This window comes from Rattus norvegicus, chromosome 9 (genome assembly GCF_036323735.1).
Source record: "Rattus norvegicus strain BN/NHsdMcwi chromosome 9, GRCr8, whole genome shotgun sequence".
NCBI classification, from domain to species: Eukaryota; Metazoa; Chordata; class Mammalia; order Rodentia; family Muridae; genus Rattus; species Rattus norvegicus.
This window is the reverse complement of record NC_086027.1, coordinates 66,873,905-66,895,898: the sequence shown is the minus strand read 5'-3', so window position 1 is coordinate 66,895,898 and position 21,994 is coordinate 66,873,905. Positions and strand designations below refer to the sequence as shown.

Below are 21,994 nucleotides of genomic sequence, written 5' to 3'. Positions count from 1 at the left end.
TTTTTGCGTTTCAGCTTTAAAGTTTAGATTTGATATGTAGCATTTTCTAAAGCTGAAGAGTTTTAATCCTCAGAGGAATCAGGGAGAGATAGATCCCAGTGAACAGATGTTCCTAAGTTCTGAGAAAGTGGCAGCATTGATGGTAGGATATGCTCACAAGATAAAGCTTGTGCGTGATACCAACACACACACACACACTCTCTCTCTCTCTCTCTCTCTCTCTCTCTCTCTCTCTCTCTCTCTCTCTCTCTCTCTCTCATAGACAGACACCCCTACTTGGCAATTTCTATGCTCACTGACCTCACAGTACAATTCAACAGAAGCTCTTCCTAAGTACTACTGCCAGTAGGATTGATGACATTGTTTTTCCATGAAAGGAAATACTGGCTACAAATGTGGGTTGGGCCTATGTAGGTTTCTCAGATGTGAAGATAGGAATAATTGTAGGAGCTGATCTCCTCCCCTTGTGAAGGGTTTCCCCTTCAGACTCTTCTTCCTGGGTAGATTCTATTGTCCCTTCCAAACCACATCTTTCAGTTGGCTGGCATACACTTGAAGGTTGGGAAATTGCCCATATCTCCAATCATAGAAACTAATTGAAGGGCTTCAATCTAAATGGATCAAATTTTTACTTTGCCTTTAAAAATTATGAGTTAAGTCATTAGACAGGTGCCAGGGACACCCGGGGCTGGTGAGAGATATCTTCAGCCTCATGGTCATGAGTGGTCACCTCTTTCAGTTGGTGCTGGTCCTGCCTGGGTGTTCAGAAGAACACTTTGCCTCTGCAGTGTTTTGTGTAGCTGTGGAATCAGACTCATTCCTGTCCCGTGTGAGGATGAACTGTGTTGTGGCCCTCAGCTTGTGAGAATCTGTTTCCTGCCATGAACTGCATCTAGCCAGTCAGTCCCACATAATCTCAGTCTTGTTTCCTCAGTTAGTAAAGGAACGTGCCCTCCAAGAGGCATATTTTTACCTCCCTGCCTATGACAAAGGCCACCGTCCAACCATGTGAAACTGCAGCTCCACAAGTGCAGATGGAAACCTCCCATGCTGGCATGGCTCAGGTCCTTTGGTGACTCTAGTGACAAAAGACCTTCCCAATTCCTCCAGTCCACGTTTGGTTATTACACCTGGTAGTGTATTACAGCTCAATATGGTGCACGATTCATTCCTTAACATTAGTTAATCACAAGAGCTTCAAGTCTACAAGGCAGAGAGGACTCTGAATTCTTTGAGGAAAAAACCCATCTGATTTCTAAACTCTTATCAGCACTTGAAGCTATTCTTGGAACAGATGAGTTACTGGGGCCTAATCGTAGGCATGTACCACATAGGACATTTTGGTCAATGGTGAGCTGCACACAGGTTGGCCTATGACACACATCTGATGCATGGAAGAGGCCGCCCAATCTAGACTTGTGGATGTGTACCCCGAGATGCTTGCACAACAATGAAGTTGCCTAATGGTTCTTCCTCACCATTGGCGTTCTGAGACATAACAACCATACTCTAGGCTAGGAAGCCATGCTCCCAGCCAGCACAAAGATGCCCAAAAATCTAAACGCTGTTTCTTATTCACATGGCATTTCAAAAGCCTTGTTAATGTTTTAAGATTTTTTTTCTTAAAATTATAACTTGGGTAGCAGTAACGCCATTTCAAATATGTTTTATCGTATGTTTTAATATACACCCTAGACAAAAATAAAGATCAAGAAAGTTGTAAAAAACTTATTAGGCAAAGACATCAATCACAAGGAAAGAATTCGCCATTTTAATATATCATCTCTACACTCCTTCAGGGTAAAATTAATAAAACATAAATATGGTTAACGCCAGCCACTTCAGGCACGGAGTTCCCTCAAACGGAATTACCTGCTAAGCGGTGATCTGACTTAGCATTAATGCCGTTCTCACACCTGCTAGCTTCCAAACAAAAGTAAACACTTTTATGAGAAATAAACCCGAGTAGTAGGAATTCTGGCAAATATATTTGTCTCGGCATTTCTAATCGGCACATAACGATGAAGTTTCCTGGGTATGTCAATGTGATCAATTACCCGACTCCAAGTTCAAATATTTGTGTTTCTCCTGTAGTCATGGAAACAGAAAACTTCCAAGCGTGGCCTGGCTCTCAGTGACAAGGTTTCACTTTCCTTTCTCTGAAACCCAGGGTGGCTCTCAGCTTCAGTTTCCTGTTCCCGGGCATTACGTCATACTATCGGAATTGGCCGTGGAGAACCAGAGGAAGCCGGGAGAGAAACTTAAGAAAACGGTCTTAATGATTTCTACTGAGGCATTTATGAACCGCTTCCCACGAGTTGTAAAAGACATAACAATCGGACTGGTTTACCTGGGGTTATTACTAGAGTAACAAGCTATCATTGCGGGGGAGTGGACAGTAAGTGTCCTAACTTCATGATGGTACAGGGCAGGGACCCTTCTGATCTCTTGCCTAATGAGCAGAAACTCCCCAACTGAGGTGTTTGGAAAAGAGAAGTTTGTGCAGCCCAGAGGAACTGGGGTTGGGATTAAAAAGCAACTGCTCTCCAGCTCAGTGTCTTATGCAGCTAGTCTGGAATGTGCTGGAAATATAAAATAGTTCCAGGAATTTGCAGACTTAACACAAAAAGAATGTAAGCTGTCTTATTCATATTTTTATATTGCCTGTATGTTGAAATGATTGAATAGATAAAGTTAAAGCAAAGTATAGTACCCAATTCCTTTTATTTATATATTTTCTTTAATGTGTCTACTACAGAATTTAAACTCCTGTCTGTGGGCATACATTATGTTCTACCTCAAAGTGCTGAACCAGAGCAGTGGTTCTTGGGGTGTGGTTCCCCAAGGAACATCCTCATCACTGGGGACTTGTTAGAAATGCAAATAGTCCGCCACATGCCAGTCTGGGTGACTCAGGAGCTGGGGTGAGGGAGAAGGAACATGGCAATCAGGGTTTCAACCAGGCTCAAGGTCAGAGCCCACCCACTAAGACTAGAATCTCCATCCCACAGAAGTCTAGATGAATAAATGTGGTTATTTTCTACGAACTGAAGAGTGGTGCTTTGGCTAACATTATTAATATCAATTAACACACTCACAGAGAGCTTGCACCGCATCAGACACTCTGCTGTGAGGTAGAAATTAGAACTCTTTTCATTCTATACTTGGGAGCAGTGAGCACAAAGAGACTAGTAAGTTAAGATCCTATGAAAAGTCAGAGGACCAAGACTCAAACTGAGGACTGCTGATTTAGCTCACAGCAAAAGTCATGGAGTTCCAGAACTCTGAATTTATACTGCAAACAGTCTTGACGGTCCCATTTTTTTCCAAAACAGCGTCCACTGGTCACCTGGAATAGGGACATCTTAAGAGTCAGCTACAGTTTTTCTCAGTTCAGGGCATGCTGCTACCTTTGAGAGACTGACTTTTTTCATCTTCCTCCTGACATCCATTATCCTGGAGTGACTGCAGTAAGAGTAGATAGGAAACACGACAGGCTTGAACAGGGGAGCCGAGAAAGCTGCACTTGTCTGCAAAGGGTGCCTTTCATCCTGACAGGGCCCCGTGTAGGCCTGGCATGGGAGCCTCACGTCTTCAAGTGTGGAGAAAAGGTGGATGCATTCAATGACCTTTACGGTCCTTTGTAGCTCCTGGGCGCTGAGAGTCAGAAAAGGCAACTGGATTTGATGGGGACTCTCAGGGTGTCGAGAAGCTGAGCGTTCATCTGAAGAAAGGGCATGGGCTTGATATAGTGGGCTACTTCTCCATGTAGAGCACCTTCAAACTAGTTCAGAGACTCACGTCCAGTCTTCTATGCACAGTGGGGGGCTTGCATGACAACTGAGGAGGAAAATACTTATTCTTTTGTAAAATCGTCAGCTTCTCTACATTTACTGCCAGGAAGGGTTCCTGCCTGCCCTGACTGGACTGGACTGGACTGGACTGGACTGTTCTGGTGCTCTGGACCCTCTTCACCTGTGTGCCCTCATTAATTATTGAGGTCTCAGATTTACATTCCATAGGTTCTTTAGTTTTTTTTTTCATTCTTATGCTTTTAAGATCTTGTGCAGTGCCCTATTCCTAGGAGGACATTCTCTTTAATTGTTAAGAACGAGGATATACAAACAATGAGACAGCATGGTGACAGAAATATGAATTTTGTAGGACAGTACTTACTTGGACATTTTTGTTTAATTTGGAGACAAAAAAAACCCCTCAAGGTTGCATTTTTATTCAAAGACACTTCAATGTACTCAACCCACTGTTAGCACAGCTTCACTGAATAGCATTTTAAGGGCAAATGTCAGGAAAAAATGTTCACATTTAAAAGCTTTGGCTCAGCCTCTTTTGAAAAGCAGGGTTAGCCTTTCCTTTAGAAATGTCTCTGCCTACTAAATTCTTTGTGGGGGGAAGAAAGAAAATTGAATGTTTTATTTAAACAGGTCATTAACAGTCAATACTTATTTGAAAAGGCCTGCTTTCAGAGGCAGATAAAAGCTTCCAATCACTTAGAATATCACTTGAGTGGATCTAGGGCAGGATGTGCTGATGCGAATTTCAGACCTTTCTGGGAGAATCTCTTCACCAACAGGCAGGTGCTCATGGAGGCAGCAGGGTCGTGTGCCTCTGAGCTCCCCATGTACACAGTGTAGACTGGTGCTCATGCAGGCAGCAGGGTCGTGTGCCTCTGAGCACCCCATGTACACGGCGTAGACAGGATATGGCAGGGCAAGTACAAAGCACCCTACATGACAGGCCCACTTTGAATTTTCCCTTTTGTAATTTAGTACCAACACATGCTTATGAATGAAGATTAACCATTTCTGCACAAAGTGCCGAAGCATCTTCCTCCCTGGCTGAGTGCAAGTGGGAGCTATGGAGGACAGTGGAAATAAATGGGGTGATCTCAGCTGGTGCAGGCTCTGAGCTGGGGTGCACATACATGCAGGTTCTAGTAACATTCGTTTGTGGCATGGTTTTCCCCTTTAATTTAAAGTATTTTGATTTCACGGGTCTTTGATGGCTGGAGAATGTAAATAAATGTCTATTTCCAAAAGCGACCTGGCACCGCCTCCTATAAAGACCCACTTTCCATCGCTAGGCTTTAAAACAAAGGTGTGTTTCCATAGAGACGCGGTGACCTGGCCCCTGTACAAGCAGCCACTTGTTTAAGGATTTCAATTACATGTGGTTCTTTTAAGATGTAATGATGAAAACTCCAGTCTTTAAAATATGTTCGTCCTCGAAGATGCCTCTAAAAAGGCCAGTGTGGGAAGCAGAGAAGGGGTTCAGAAGAACCTCCCCACTCCTCGAAACAAGCCACAGGGACTGTGTCCACGTAGACCACACAAGCTCCCTTTTCCTTCCTTCCCACTGCCCACAGGACAAATACCAAATCCCGGAAGGCTTAAGACAAGAGCTTTACACAACTCTTTACCCCACCCCCCCACCCCAGAGCCCAAAAGTCTTAGCACAAACTCTCCTCAAATGCTAAAAAAGAAACGCAGCATGCTTTTATTCCCTCAGTCATTAGCTATCTAGGGGGGCAGTCCTCTGAAAGGGCAAGGTTTCACCTTAGTCTTTGAACATTCATTTAATACCAGCCATGTACCAGGTCCATGGAGGATGCTGGGAAGGGTTAAAGCTAGCCCCAAGTGAATGCTTACTGTCTATTCAGAACTTCCCTGAGGATTTTCTATGCATTTCCAGGCATTAATTCATTTTATCCTCACAGCAGGCCTTATGCTAGATGAAGTTGTGTTCTTGTCTATAAGTTGTGTTGTTATAGAAAATGAGAGGGAACTACAGAGTCAAGGCACACACATAAGCCCCAGAGTTAAGATTTGAACTTGGATCTCTGGTTCCAAAGCTCTTATTCTCTGAAGAGCTGACGGATTCAGGTATAAAAAGACTTGTGATCACACAAGCACAGAAGAGAACCCAATGTGGGAGTGGGAGGGGACAATGGAGTTGAAACTGATACAGTCAGGGTTCTGCGAGGAACAACTATGGATTTGGTCTGTATTAATGGTGAGGCCCACACAGTCTGGTCACAGGTTTGCTGTTGGAGGTGTCAGGGCTGGGTGCTTTTGAAAGCTTTTTTTTTTTTGTATCCATCCCAGAATATGGCACAGCTGTCACCAAAGGAAACAGAAGACCCCCACCTAAACTTGGTGAAAAACCTACAGACACACAGCTAATTCAGGAAGGCTGGCTCGGTTGCTGCTGAATAAACTCTCAGTTTCAAAACCTCCTGTCCAACCAAAGCACAATCGTCCTTTTTCACAAATGTTCTTAATAAATATCGAACGACCTTCTCAAAGAAGCAGGGAAACTCACATTGTTGGAATGTCTCAGGTAACGGCTGAATCAGAGCTTGCCTCTGACAACCAAGCAGCCCCTCTTGGTCCTGTCCCCCTCCCCCCATCCACCCGTCAGGTCTTCCTAAGCTGTCCCAACCAACCAGCCTTGACTCACTCTCAAGGTCTCTTGGTGTTCCGCTTCGGGCTGTCAGGCATAGACTGTTCCAGCTACTTGCTTCCTCCTCAGCAGCCCAACAGTCAATTCCAATCTCCCAAGGGCCACCTTTATCAACTTTTGTTGACTGTGACCAGTAAGTCACCGCAGTACTGACGAGGTGGAGCCAGGAACTGGAGTAGTGGTAGGATCTTGGGTGTGTCTGAATAATCAGCACTGGACTAGTGGCCTCAGACACGCAGACCTGAGAGGGCCTCCTCTACTGAAAGGGATGGCTTCCTTTGTGTAAAGCTGTCCAGTGTCTGGGTCTTCATGCCCAAGCTTTTGAAAGCCCAGCTCTTTCTTCTTCTTACCCTGGGGAAGTCATAAAACTGAGCCTGCAACCTTACACTGTCTGCGTAGTGGCTGAGAGCCAGTGCAGGCTGGGGTGGCGGTCACCATTCCAAAGGTCAGTTCTAGGTGTGACTGTCTGCTAAAGGCTTCTCATCTTCCTTGTGACGCCAGGAATGGCCCCTTAATCAGTGAGCCAACAGTTCTGGCACTGTACCCAGAAATAACACTTCTAAGCCTGTGTCTGGTTCTAGACACAAGTGGAAATATCTGTTAGCTAACTTAGCATTCAATGATAGCATGTGAAAGGGTCAGACTCCTACCCAAGGGGGAAACGGTTGGACTCCTACCAGAAGGGGAAAGGGTCGGACTCCTATCAGAAGGGGAAAGGGTCAGACTCCTACCAGAAGGGGAAAGGGTCAGACTCCTACCAGAAGGGGAAAGGGTCAGACTCCTACCAGAAGGGGAAAGCTACCCAGTCTTTGACAGGGAAAGGCCAGTGTAAGGACCATGGGTTGGGGAACCATTGGAAGCTTCTTGTCAGGCCCATTTTTTTTCTTTTTCTTCTCTTTTTTCTTTTTTTCGGAGCTGGGGACCGAACCCAGGGCCTTGCGCTTGCTAGGTAAGCGCTCTACCACTGAGCTAAATCCCCAATCCCGGTCAGGCCCATTTTTATGGAGTCTATTCTATTCATGTTACCTGGTTTGCTGGTTTGGTTTTCTTTAGCAAACTAAAATGATCTAAACTATGATCTAAATTATGATCTAGAAAATGATCTAAACTAAATGATCTAAACTGGACTCTGTAGTCTTTTTGATCAGGCCTCACTTGACCCTATCATTATAGCCTACCAAGTTAACAACAAACAAGTAGTGGGCCCAGAAAGCCACCCTACCAGAGAGGCTACTGCCATCCTAGAGAGGAGCCACCTACCAGAGGGGCTATGTCACCTTAGGGAGGAGCCAAGCTTCTTTTCTGCTATAAAGATCCTTATGATACAAACAAGTAACAATAAATACTTCACCAAGACTGAATCCCAGCTCTGCCTCTGCCTGACTTGGGAGGTGAGCAGGTTATGATCATAATAGCAGATAGCTCACCGGGAGGTAAAGCAACTGAAATAAATTCACATCTGTAAAGTGATTGCAAGAGTGCCTGGTGCACAGCAAGTTCAATAAAAATACTACAAAGGAATATAATTAGAGTCTGTGACTTGTGTGTTCCCTTTCCTGGGGCCCTCGTTTAACAGCTGAGGACCTGTGGTCATGCCCTGAGCCAGCAAAGGCACTGGCATTGCCCTCGACGCCCAAGCTTCTGGTCACAGATTTCCCTTGTGTGGCACCACTCTTTCCCTTTCCACTGAGGCTGCCTCCTGATCCAAGACCAGGGCAACCCCAGAGAGGAGGCCGGGATAGTACAAGGCAAGGCGTTAGTGCAGCATGTAGTAACTATGTATGATGTCTACCTCCCCAGCGTCTCAGAGCTTCAGCCCCATCAAGCCCCCTACGGCCATCCCTCTTCCCACAGACAAACCTGCTATGCATACTTGCTCCATGTCTACCGAGGGCAACACTGTTTTCCAGACCCAGCCCTTAACTGTGGCTCCGTCTTTAGAGAACAATAAACAGCGTGCAGAAGGAGCAAAGTCTAGGTAAACACTGTGGGCTAAGTAGGGAACAATCTAGACATCACCACATCTTCCAACTGATTTCAAGTCCTTGTGGAAAGGTAGACACAAGAATGGATGAGGTCTGAGTATGGCCGCAGCTAATAAAACTCATTCTGATCACTTTTGATATGCTCAAAATCCAAGAAGCTGTATTTAAAAATCTTAGGAAAACTCTTTTCAATTTCTTTTCTTTTTTTTATTAGATATATTTCTTTACTTACATTTCAAATGTTATTCCCTTTCCCGGTTTCCTGACCATAAGCCCCTTCCTCCAATCCCTTTCCCCTCCCCCATACGGGTATTCCCCCCATCCATCCCCCTTACTGCCGTCCCATATTCCCCTGCACTGGGGGTCCAACCTTGGCAGGAGCAAGGGCTTCCCCTTTCACTGGTGCCCCAAGAAGGCTATTCTCTGCTACATATGCAGTTGGAGCCCAGGGTCAGCCCATGTATAGTCTTTCAGTAGTGGTTTAGTCCCTGGAAGCTCTGGTTGGTTGGCATTATTGTTCCTGTGGGGTTGCAAGCTCCTTCAACTCTTTCAATCCTTCCTCTAATTCCCCCCAAGGGGGTCCTGTTCTCAGTTCAGTGGTTTGCTGCTAGCATTGACCTCTGTATTGGACATGCTCTGGATGTGTCTCTCAGGAGAGATCTATATCTGGTCTCATTCAGCATGCGTTTTTTAGCTTCATCAATCTTATCTAGTTTTGGTGGCTGAATATATATATGGGCCACATGTGGGGCAGGCTCTGAATGGCTGTTCCTTCAGTTGCTGCTCTAAACTTTGCTTCCATATCCCCTCCTATGGATATTTCCCCCCCTTTTAAGAAGGAGTGGGAACATCCACATTTTGATCATCCTTCTTCTTGAGCTTCCTGTGGTCTGTGGATTGCATCTTGGGTAGTTCCAGCTTTTGGGCTAATATCCACTAATCAATGAGTGCATACCAAGTGTGTTTTTCTGTGATTGGGTTACCTCCCTCAGGGTGATATTTTCCAGTTCCAACCATTTCCCTATGAATTTCATAAAGTCATTGTTTTTGATAGCTGAGTAATATTCCATTGTGTAGATGTACCACATTTTCTGTATCCATTCCTCTGTTGAAGGGCATCTGGGTTCTTTCCAGCTTCTGGCTATTATAAATAAGGCTGCGATGAACATAGTGGAGCACGTGTCTCTTTTATATGTTGAGGCATCTTTTGGGTATATGCCCAAGAGAGGTATAGCTGGGTCCTCAGGTAGTTCAGTGTCCAATTTTCTGAGGAACCTCCAGACTGATTTCCAGAATGGTTGTACCAGTCTGCAATCCCACCAACAATGGAGGAGTGTTCCTCTTTCTCCACATCCTCACCAGCATCTGCTGTCACCTGAGTTTTTTATCTTAGCCATTTTGACTGGTGTGAGGTGGAATCTCAGTAGTAAAAATGAATCTGTCACCTGAGATATGTTATGATGAGAAAATTGACTTGAACCTTAGATTCAGCATTGTCACATGTAGTACTAGCCCGGTGGTGTCCCCACCATACTGTCAAACTGACCCACCTCCTAGTCATTCAGGTGTCGAGGAGCTCAGAGCACGAGGACCACTGCCTCCCATGCCTCCCTTCCTGAACTCCACGGTGCCTCCAGGAGGCTCCCTCAGATTAAAATAGTTTCATTCTTTAGAATGTTAGGGACAAAAGTCACTTCCACCTACTCAGTGCAAACACATCTCCCCACTGGCATCGCCATGCCATTACACACACGTGTAACATCACCACACATACGCATTTCTGCTGCTGTTGATGCCTCTGTGCCTTTCTGGGATCTTGGGAAGTTTTTCTCTCCGCCTGCCTTCCTTACTTCCACCATGTAGAAGACAAATGCTTAGAAGCAGGCAGTCACGCTCTTTGTTCCGAGCTTGGGCCTCCCCTGTGGCTCAGCTCACCCTGGGAATGTTCGTGATGGGCTATGAGCCTTAGCAATAGGTGGCTCGCTCCCCACCCCCAATCCTATTTCTAAAGATTGAATGCATCAAAACTGGTTTTGGTACAGCACATCAAATATTGAACAGGCCTCTCAACTCAATACCAGACCATATATTACTTTCCATCTGAAGACTTCAGTTAGTTACCCAATCTACCTTAAAGCAATTCTGCGGTGTAGGCTCTGGTCACGTGTTTGATGAAATAGATCCATCTTTCAGTCTCCACCCCATTTGTACCCACTCCTGGCAGATTTGCAGGGGCAAGCAGTCAGGGGTGGCTTTTCACTAATGCTAAGAATTTCATCAACAGTTGTCAAACATGTCCATCCACCATGTACCTCCTGCAAGTCTGATCCTGACGTTGCTGGCTGGGTGTGTGCTTCTATACAATTTCCAACTACTTTTCAGATAAGGATGTGTGCTGTGTGGTGTGCAGATGTCACAACCATGATACACTGGATAACCAGCCAACTATTTAACAAATCATCTGAAAAGATGATTCCTAGGGGTCGGAGGCGGGGGGGGGGGGGGGGAGAGGTGGTTTCAATTTAACTGGCTCTATCCAGAAGGGCTTCAGGGAGAAGGTATCCTTTTGTACTTCCTCGAGGCAGCGTTTTGGGTAAGAGTATCAAAGCGAAAGCTCTCTGGCCGAAACAAATGTGTCGTGGGTTGAGACAGAAAGAAAACCTTCGTGGTTTGGGATTTAGCTCAATGGTAGAGCGCTTGCCTAGCAAGCGCAAGGCCCTGGGTTCGGTCCCCAGCTCCAGAAAAAAAAAAAATAGAAAGAAAACCTACCTGCTAGTGTCCAGATGTCCACTGATAAATGTTTATTGGTGATCTCCTGTGCGATCAGATGCAGCTTACTTAAATGTAATGCAGTACAGTTTTAAGGTTGGTTCTCGGCAAGAGATAAGATCGTCAGGCAGCAAGCACTTACATGACAGAAGGCGGCAGTGTACAAGGTGTGAGGTGGCATGGTTTCTAAGTGCTTGTGCCTAAGTGGAGCCCTGGTTTCGTTTTCTCCTGTAGCTGACAGAGATTGCTTCTCATTCCCACTTGCTTCTCCCTTATTGTTTATCATTTTTGGTTACAAAGCTCTGAACCCACTATCTCCTGAATTTCAGAATTGAAAACTAGACTTTTTTAGATTACTGATATCAATATGATGCCCTTGACCTTTTACTCTCCCGGTTTACCAATGTTGCATGCTTTAATCTAATATCATGGGTCTGCAAAACGACATCTTTATAGCCGTGTTCCACATGTGGGAAAGCAACATGTGAAGTATTTAAGACTTTGCTCGGTTTTATTTGTACCTGGATTTACAGACTGGGAGCTGTCCTACAGTGAATGTGTAATTTCCCCGCACTCGGGCTTGACAAAGAGGTAACCAGACACTGAGAGAACCTCCCTGCTTTGCTAACGCTTCTCTTAGGAGCACAGAGGCACTAGACATGGGAAATGCCTGAAACTCAATTTGTGATTGATGACCAGCCAATCTTGGTTTCAATGTCATCTCAAGCTTTCAATGACACATACCTACTTAGAATGAGGCCATTTTAAACTGTGCATTAAAAACAGTAGGGACCAAGGAAAGAAGATAAAGGTACTCAGTGCTCTCACTATTACTGGGCATCTGGAAGATCCTGAAGCCATGCTGCACAATGGGAAAACATAAATTTGGCTCTGACAGACCCCTTCAAACCTCTTGACGATCAATCATTTGCTCTACCGAACCTCTCATGTCTGCCAGGCCTTCACAGTACTGACCGATATTGGCCACTTTCATTTGTTCATCCATTCATTTGTCCATTCACTAAACCTCAACCAAGCCCATGCTCTGCACCTAACCTTGGTCTTCGTGCTAGGGATACAACAATGAAGGAATCAAACCTCCCCTCCTCCGGCACCACACTGGGTGATCATTTCTATTACCCCAAACCCTTGCAGCACTCTACAAGATACTATTGTTAACTCTGTTTTATGGATGGGAACTAAGGCTTGCATGTGAAAGCCAGGTCCCAGAAGCCATCTTCAGAAATGCTAGCATTAAATCTGAGAGTCACTCCCATGCTGGTGACCATTCCATTGATACGCAGAGGTAACTGTCCAACATTAATCTAGGAGGTTCATTACAATTAAGATAGCTTAGTATCTGCAAGCATCATAATCATAAATGGAAAGTCCTGGTTAAGAAACAAAAGTCAAAGAGGTAAGAAAAATGTTCCCACACTCTGAGGCTTTCTGTGAACTTTGACCTCGGATGTTCTTCCCCCTTTCTTCCTGTTGTAGCTGGTATCTTTGAAAGAAAGAAAGAAGAGCTGCCCTGTGCTGACACATAATGTGCTAGGCAGAGGTTGGTTAGCCATTCAAGGGAGATATTGGAAAGGGACTTGCTCACTTACACTTCATAAAGATGAGGAACTCTTGAGTGTCTGGTGACTCTAGGATCTCAGGAAAGGCAGCAGCAATCCCTCTGAAACAGCTTCTCCGTCTTTACCTTCCCATGAGGCACTGAAATATTCTCATCCTCAACTCTGCTATGCTTTGTGTGAGCTCCAAATGAGAACTGAAACCAAGTCCCAGCCAGCTGATACACAGGAGGCTACTCGCAGCTGTCAATCACTTCTTCTATGCTGTTTGTACCTGGAAATATGAGGCAGCTGTGGAAAGAAGCTGCCATAGGCGGAGCCAAAAATGTCTCAAAAACTATGGCTTCATAGAAAACAATTTGCAACTCGGCCCTCTGAAGCAAATATAAAGAAAACTGTCACCGGAGGATACAAGGCTTTCTGTCAGACATCTTTGCAGACATTGGTTTGCTTTGTGGTCCAACAGAACTCTAAACATCTCTAAGACTCAACTTACCCACAAGTTGGTGTAGCTTCAGTCCTAACTCAGTGCTCATCCTTCACTATTGTCCCAGAGAGAAGGCTGCTGCCCACCCTTAGGGAATCCTGGAGTCAGCAAGGACAAACAGTCCCTTTCTGCTTGACCTGTACATGAATCCCCTCTTTACATCCTCATTAAGTGGCCACAAGGCCTTATTCAGCCAATGCAACCACAGTGGATTCCCAAGGCATCCTGAGGAAGCTTCTTCTGTGCAGGGCAAGGCACTCTTAGTGACAGCTGAGTTAACACTGCCTTTTGGCAACTTCGGAGACAATGCCACAGGCCTGCCTGCAGACATCCTGAGGTCCCGAGCACTCTTCCCAAACTCAAATTCATCTTAAGTATGCTTCTTATATTCTAGTACAGAATCATTCACACAATAAGGGATGCCGGATAGAAAATATAAATCCTTGAATTATTTTTAGTACATTTCTCATCAGATCTATAGGTATTTCTTTTTAAGGGCTCACCTATTTCTTGTTCATTCATCCATCCAATGGCTTTTATTCTTTTTAAAATGCTGCTTGAATATTCTAAAAGGCACAACCGTGGTACCTACAGCCTGGGAGTAACCAACTGAGTGCCTGAGCAGTAGGGGGGACTCATGTCGGACACTATAAATTTAGCCAACTGCCTGCAGCTGGCAAAGCCATGGAGCCTAGATGAGAACTTACGACTGCAGTGTCCTAAGCCAGTGTTAATATGGAAACACTTACAGAAAACCACAATTGGTCAAAATGAAGAGATGGATGCCAGGCCCCAGTTAATACATTCAGAGCACAACTCCTACATGGATGGCTCAGGGAACATGGCAGAACTAGAGGACCAGGATATCTGATGCAAGGCAGTGTCTCCTTAACAAAAAGTTTTAAAGAGGACCCCAAATGGAGGTGGGGTGTGTGGAAGAATATGATCAGGATATGCTGTAGGAGATTCTCAAAGAATTAGTTAAAATATATATAAATATATGATTTAATAATATATTAATTAAAATATATTATTTTTAAAAAATAAAGTGTAGCTTACGATTGAATTCACTGGCAAGCAGATCACTCTACTCATGACCCCACGGTCTAAATCTCCAAGACCGGCTTGTGTCACGCACTCTTTCCTTTGGCAGCTGATATTTTTGGTAATGTAAGCGCATGAGTTTATATTTGGCCCAAATTCATTTGGCATATTTTTCAAGTCTCTTAGGGTTCTTTTGGGGATCAAATCTATAACTTTCCACTTTAGCTGTCCACTTCACTCTGGTCATTCACAAGCTGAAAGGATGTAATTTAAGTCACTTACACCATTAAGTAGACAGCCTGCGCTTGAATCAAGCTTGCCGCTTAGAAGCTGTGTAACCTTGGATGTGCGTGAGCCGTTCTGATTTACTTCATTAGAAAGTGAGGATAAAGGAGCGTCAATTGCACAGGACTGGCGTGAGGACAAAAGGAGAGGACGCACAGGAAGCTAGTGACACAGGTTCGTGACAGTGTTTCTGCCACTGTTTCTACTACATCCACTATTTGCACCACTGGTAAAAAGGAGTCCAGGTCTACCAAGGTTGTCGTCTGTGGCCACACTGACTCTTGGCCTGGTCACAGAGTTCTAGCTGAGAATCGAGTTGCTGTTGCTATTCATCTCATATACTGGCACCATGGAATCCTGAGGTGTTAAGAAAATGACCTTGAGGAAAATCTGTGTACACCTAACTGCCACGTTTTCTTCATCTCTCATTTTAGTCCAGTTATTTTACTGAGAACTCCTTAGTCCTCTTTAAGGTCCTCTGTGTGTCTAATGACCATCACATTGTTTTCCAAGTGCTCTCTATCGTCACAATAATTCCTAAGATCTGGATGAAATTTTGTATTCTCTCTCTTTGACTCGGTCCACACTTTGGACTTCTTTCTGAAATCATCCCAGAAGACCAGCTGGGGTAGGCCTGTGACAGGCGTGCAAGGCCTACAACAGCACTTTAACAGGAGACCCCACCCATGATGAGGGGTTGGGGACTCACATGCTAGCTGCTGAAAGGGGCCTCAGTTCCCTTACATCCTTTATTCTCCTCAGTAGACCCATTAGCCGGCAAAAATGACGTGAACTCTAAGGGGCAGAGTAGCTTCAGTCTTTTGTCTTTCTCACCCAAAATCTTTGTCCCTTTCTGATTCTTTTCTCTACGACAGTAAGACAAAATCCGGTAATAAGAACATGCGACTGTTTTAGTGAGGGTTTCTATTCCTGCACAAACATCGTGACCAAGAAGCAAGTTGGGGAGGAAAGGGTTTATTCAGCTTACACTTCCACATTGCTGTTCATCACAAAGGAAGTCAGGACTGGAACTCAAGCAGGTCAGGAAGCAGGAGCTGACACAGAGGCCATGGAGGGATGTTACTTACTGGCTTGCTTCCTCTAGCTTGCTCAGCTTGCTCTCTTATAAAACCCAAGACCACCAGCCCAGGGACTGCACCACCCACAATGGGCTGGGTTCTTCCCCCTTGACCACTAGTTGAGAAAATGCCTCACAGCTGTGACTCATGGAGGCATTTCCTCAATTGAGGCTCCTTTCTCTGTGATAACTCCAGCTTGTGTCAAGTTGACACACAAAACTAGTCAGTACAATGACAGAAACCGAATTCCAGTTCCGACCAAAACAGTAACGATGTCACCTGCATTCCATTTCCTGTATCTGACTTATTTTGTCAACTTCATTTCCTGCTAGATTAGTTAGTCCCCCGCCAGGTTTTTAAATTTGTATTGTTGTTTTAGAATGTCTTACATAGCTTGGCATACCGGCTCCCTCACAGTATTCTGAGGGAATCTGCTGTCTGTGGTACCTACTTGCCTTACCTTGTACAGTTCTTTAAAGGCTCACTTGGGTTTTGAGTTAATATGATGGTGCCATTTGCATCCATCTCTCGTCCTCTTTTTTAAGTGATCGTAGTTTGAATTCTGCTCATTCAAAGAATCCCAGGGTGCTAGACTTTTAGTGTGCACACGTGTGTGAGAGTATGAGTCATCTCTGATGACTGGGGACAGACTTCATGCTTACAGTATCGAAGGCTCATTGCTGTTTCCTGATTGGTTTTATACCCATTTGACTTAAGGGTTTACGGTGCATTTTCTGTTGTAGTGGTCAAGGAGCAACAAACTGGTAACAGATACAGTGTTGCTGTTTGAAGCTTAAAGTTCCACAGCCAACAGCATGAGAACAAGGGCGATTGTGGGCTGCCAAACTCTGGATTTGTCAGGGCAAGGTTTAAGGAAGTTCTGGGCAGTACAGAAGGGTCTAATCTGAATATTAGGGGCCGAATTTCTATTTTTCTTTTAGCCTCTTGAGCTCTAAGTACCCATCTCCTGTCTCTCTGAAACACTTGGCTGTATCCATCAGCTACTTCATGGTTATCACAAAAGCTAGAAGTTAAACTGACTGCCAGGCATCCAATACATATTTATTGAATAAATGGATAAAACTTCCTCTACCAGCCAATCTCTTCTTGGTTAAAATTAGATCCAAATAGCAGCTCCCTCCATTTCTTCTCCTTTCCTAGAGATGAAAACGTCAGAGAGGCAAATTGGTATCTGGACCGTGTTTTCATTTAAACAGGAATAAGTCCTGGAGTAGGTGTCCAAGTAGCTTAAGTCTTTCATTACTCTGACTTATTACCCATGTGCCATTTTTGTATGCTGTATCAAAAGGTAAATCCTCCTATGCTTGATACTTCCCAAGAGTCTAAAGTTCGTTTATTCACTCAAAACCCCTTATGAAGTGTTTACTAAGCATGAAAGGCAGCCCCGCGTGGTCATCTCTCTTCTGTTCTATTTCAACAAGTCTGTGTCCCTTGCTTCTGGGTCCTCACCTTTCTGAGGCAGGTGTGAATGGCTGGTCCTTGTGAATGACCCACTGCTCTTGTCCAGTGCCTTCTCATTGGTCTATTACAAACTCTACTGATGCGGTAAGAAGAAAAAAGTGATGGAACCAGTTCCCACGGGTACACTCGCTGTCTTGCTCCCTCGCTAGTTCTGGCTGCACAGGCCATTGGAACTAGTGTGAATTTATCTCAGGTTAGTATCTCTCCCGGCGGCTCTCTGCTAGCTGCGAACTCTCTGGTTCCAGCGACCCAGTAAAATCTGGGGTCTAGAAGTCCAGCATGGGTTGGCCTATCGCAGCTCCCTGCTACAGACTCTGCTCAAACTCCCAGCAACTGCCCCCTGGTAGTTAAAGTATAAACTCCCAACTGCCCAGTGAAATCAAGACTCAACAAACTGTAACCCAACAATCAGATTTATATGTTAAATTCTCAATCCACAATACAGCCACACAATACACTTACAACCATTTGATAAGGATATACACTGCCCAGCTAGATAAGATAAATTTGCCTACAGAAATTCATCCCAGCTACCTTGGCAATTCAGGACCACCCAGATCTGGGTCATCCTTCCTCATTTGATTCTTTTTCTTGACTCTCCCCCCCCCCTTTTCTCCTGCCTTATAAAAGCTTTGTCCCTGCCTTATTTTTTTTTACCGTCCAATTATGGCCTTGGTCTAACTTGTCTGCCTTCACCTGCATAATGACATCAACCTATACTTCACCCTCTCTGTCTAAATAAAAAATTTCTCTCAAATATAAGCTGAGCACAACTATTATCATTTTGTAATTGAAGAATATAAAATATACCTAACACCCAGTCCAACATTTTATCAGTTAAACAGAACATTGAGTTATCTATTCCAGCTTAAGGAAGGCTTAAAATCCATGTTACATCCTGGTTAGCTTGTATACGATCTGATAACTATCTGATTAAATATGTATTCTTTAAGTTAAACAGCCTGGGTAGGCTATGAGACTATAATCAGTCTTCAACCCCGTCAGAAATCTGATGACCAATATATCTGTAAATATAGGAAGCTTAACATGGCTTCTAGAACTGAGACAGGTTATAAAGACAATTTTCTACTTGCACAGTCCCCTGTCAGCAACACATGAGAGCAAGTCGTCAGCCTTCTGGCCTAGGATCATCTGATGGACTTTTGAAACACAGAATTTCGAAGGGCTGATCACTCTGGCTTGGCAGAAATTATCAGTCAACTATTCTGTAATGTTCTGGTTTTTGGACAGAATTAGTCTGTAGATGAACTGAGGCAATTCTTGCCTAGTGGCTGTCTCGCCACGATACATCACCTCACCTGGAAGTGGAGATATTCAATTTCTTCTTTGAATCCACCAAAGGGGAGCTGTTAGGAGCAGATGTGTCTCAACAAAAGATAAATACCATTAACTGACCTTGTATTTCAATGGAGATTACTTAAATGCAGGTTTCTTGATGTTTTCATAATGGCAATAGTTTTGCTATGTATTTCAAATATCAAACCAAGTATAGCAAATCTAAAAATCAGAGCTAATAGAAAAAGGAGCTCATTATTCCTTATTTTATTTTATTTTTTAGTATAGAATAGAGTTTACTTAGGGCATGGGGAGTGGAGTGGAGAGGGTAGTAGGGACAGAGAAAGGCAGGGAGAGAGGTCAGAGCAGAGGAGTAGAGAGGCAGAGGCTGTGTGGAGAGGGAGGGGAAGGGGGAGGGAACTGGGAGAGAGGAGGAAGGGGCAAGAAGACAGAGCTGGAGCCAGAAGGCAAGAGCAAGCGGGCACATTATTTATTCCTAACTCACATCCTCATCACCCCCATCAATTAAAAATCATTTATTGGATAACTGAGCTAAGTAACATTTTGAAAGAATATAGCCAAATTTGTAATAAATTCTGTCTATCATTGCTGCTTCTATCACCTTGTAGGATGGGAGCTCCAACTCTACATTTCTATAGCAGCATAAAAAGGGGAATTAGCAGCCAGGCTTCCTATCCCCTGCTATCCTCGCACCTAAGTGCAACAAGACCTAGGATTTCAGGGCGACCTCCATTCCTTAGAGCTCACTGCAAACCTGAGCTACAGGAGACCTGTCTCAAAATGAAGTAAACTAATATAAAATAAGGAAAAAGGAAAGAAAGGAATTTCTTTGAGGACCAGGGCATACATATGAACATTACTTTCTTAATTTCCTTAACCTACTTTTAGTAATTTACCAGACGCAAGCACTCCTCCCCAGGACACTACCGTCTGCTTTCAACATGAGATAAAGATAAAGCCAAGCTCTCGTTTGGTACAGCTCTTCATCAAGGGTTTTCCACTAAGTACCTGAGTCATCAAATCACTTTTTATTGGCTGTGATTTGATTGTAGAAAAACAATAAATCCATTTGCCTTCACCGTTTCCTTGGATACGCTGTTAACAGAATATGCTCTGTCCGCTCGGGGTCACTGTCTTCGACCCGGAAGTGTGCTTTGCTGAGTCAGCAGGGGTCAGACAGCATTGTGACTACTGCTCAACCAGCAGCTTATCACGAAGTAATGGGGGAGGGGCCCAACGCACCTCACATCAGCACAATAGCTGTGCCCACACAGTTTCGTCCAAAGATAAAAGATATTCTGCATGAGGCAATAGAACATTTAACCAAATATAAACTAAGTTTCATTTGTAGAGAGTTTATTTGGAATACTACTCTTTTATCTCCCAATATTATTATTTCAAAAATACTGAGATTTTGCAGGAAGGTAGCTTATTGTGGCAGTGTGTGCCTGAGTGCATTTCCAGCTACCCAGGAGGCTGGAGCAAACGGAACACCTGAGTCCAGGAGTTCAAGGCCAGCCTGCATAGCATAGTGACAGCATTTTCAAAAAATGAAAGAATAATTTTAGTTTATTTTTGAATCTTTAATTTGTCACAATAGACATAAAATACAGGGGAAATTTTAAGATAAATTAATCCCACCTTTTAAGAATCTTGGCCAATCACCTCTTTAATTAATTATATGTAAAGTATTAATGAAACCGCTAAGTGTTTAATTTACTAGTGAGAAGCACCTAGAACATGATAAGGTTCTGGTTCCTAGGGTAATATCTTTAGGGCTACCGGAGAGAACAAGCTCTAAAATGTAAAATTCAAATCCAGTCTTTTCGGCTGACAGACTCCTCTACACAGAGTCAGCAGACACCACTGTGAGCTACTGGGGCAGTTTACAGCTGACCTCGCATGCTTACTACTGTCAAGCGAACAGTAGGCGCTCTCCCTTCTATCTCCACAGCGACTCTTCCACAGTTAATCACTTACGTTACCAATGCAATCTTAGTGTAGCTAAGCTCTCATTAGCTGGCTTTGATAAAAATTAATAATAAAGATAAACTTTCAGACAAAAAGTGGACGAAGCAGAAGGCATTACTTTGCTCAGGGCCTCCTGTTAGAAGTGTAGAGAGTATCTTGTAGGAAGGAGAGTCGTGTTGTGGGCTGAGGACGGAATAATGAACACATGAATAGGTGAGTCTGCTGACCATCAGTGGGTTTGAGTGGGTGGACGGAAAGACTTCAATTCATGTTGGAGGAATGAAATCTGCAACAATGCTCCCAATTTACAGTTTGTAGGAGACAACCTCTGACTTAGGAGTGTGGGGCAGGTAATGAGCTACATTAGCATTTCATATTTTATTTATGATATCAGCATTTCAGTATTTCCTGAAAAGAAGTTTTGGCCCTTCTCAAACTTTTCATTTTACAAATGAGAAAACTTGGACCCCAAGTGTCTCAGTTAAGGAAGCTATTAAAAAAAATCACATGGTGAGATGGTGGGCAAGTAAGAGAGCCAGGATCTGAGTCTGAATCTTCTGTTCCTGATTTAATCATTCAGGGAGAGTTTACTAAGCATGTCCCCCAGGTAAGCCTGTGCTAAGCACTAGATGAAGAAAAATGAGCGCGGTACAGACCTCAGGGAATGGCGCTGTGGATTACCAGGCAGGGTGCAGAACCCTGGGGTAAGCCACTGTGGAGGAAGCACAATGCTTTTCAGAGCACTCTGGGCGGAAGTGCAGAGAGAATGGAGCCTAAGAGGCCAAGGAGAGCCTCCAAGTGGTGGTTACATCTGAGCTGGGCCTTGACTTTGCCAGTGAATGGGATATGGTGACAGAGGAAAAGGGACAAGTTAGTCAATAAGGTTTCTCTTCATTCTGGCTCCCATATGAAAACTCTATCAGCCTTTATCACTGTATAGTCTAGACAGTTCTGAGCTCACAGAGTCCAGTGCACGGAGGATGGTTTAACACCCGTCTTTAAACTAAAAGGTCCTGCACAGGCTGTTGGCCAGCAGCAACTCTACACTTGTACAGCAGTTCCAGCCTGGCCTGCAGCAGTACCATCTTCTGAGAGCTCTTATTTCTTGGCTGCAGATAGGTGAAGTCCTATCTCCCACTGTTTCACATTGCTTTGAATGTTAGAAGGTGGCATGGAAACTCACATGGTATTAGCATTAGGGCAGTAGAAAGCCTGTAGCACTGGCTTCTTTTCCTGATGGTACATTGTATAGATGTGACTCAGTGGACACAGCACTGTGACCTTCAGGTCCTTTGCCTCAGGTGCTGCTCCAAAGACATCACTGGCCACAGGTAAGTCAATGGATATAAGGCTGAGAAATGCTTCCAATTCACAAAGTTTATTCTTCCTAGATAGCTAGGTCTTGGCTTAGTAACTACTGCTCTGGAAAGGCAGCCCCCCACCCCCACCCCAGCTCGGGGAACTCCGCTCCCTTACCCGGGTTCTTAGAGACTAATTCTTCCCACCTCTGCTGCATCC

General features: G+C 44.3%; 1 protein-coding gene across 18 annotated transcripts in view; it reads right to left on the bottom strand.

Annotated features, from left to right (window-relative positions):
* The window catches only part of Spats2l (spermatogenesis associated, serine-rich 2-like), a 173,868-nt gene that overhangs the window by 92,186 nt on the left and 59,688 nt on the right, over positions 1–21,994 (bottom strand). Inside the window, exon 1 of one of the 18 annotated variants that reach the window (NM_001014102.1) lies at positions 6,478–6,751. The exons of the other annotated variants lie outside the window; for them this stretch is intronic. The gene's annotated coding sequence lies outside the window, so the exon portion shown is untranslated. Of the gene's footprint in view, positions 1–6,477; positions 6,752–21,994 lie in introns of those variants that run through there. 18 annotated transcript variants of the gene reach the window in all.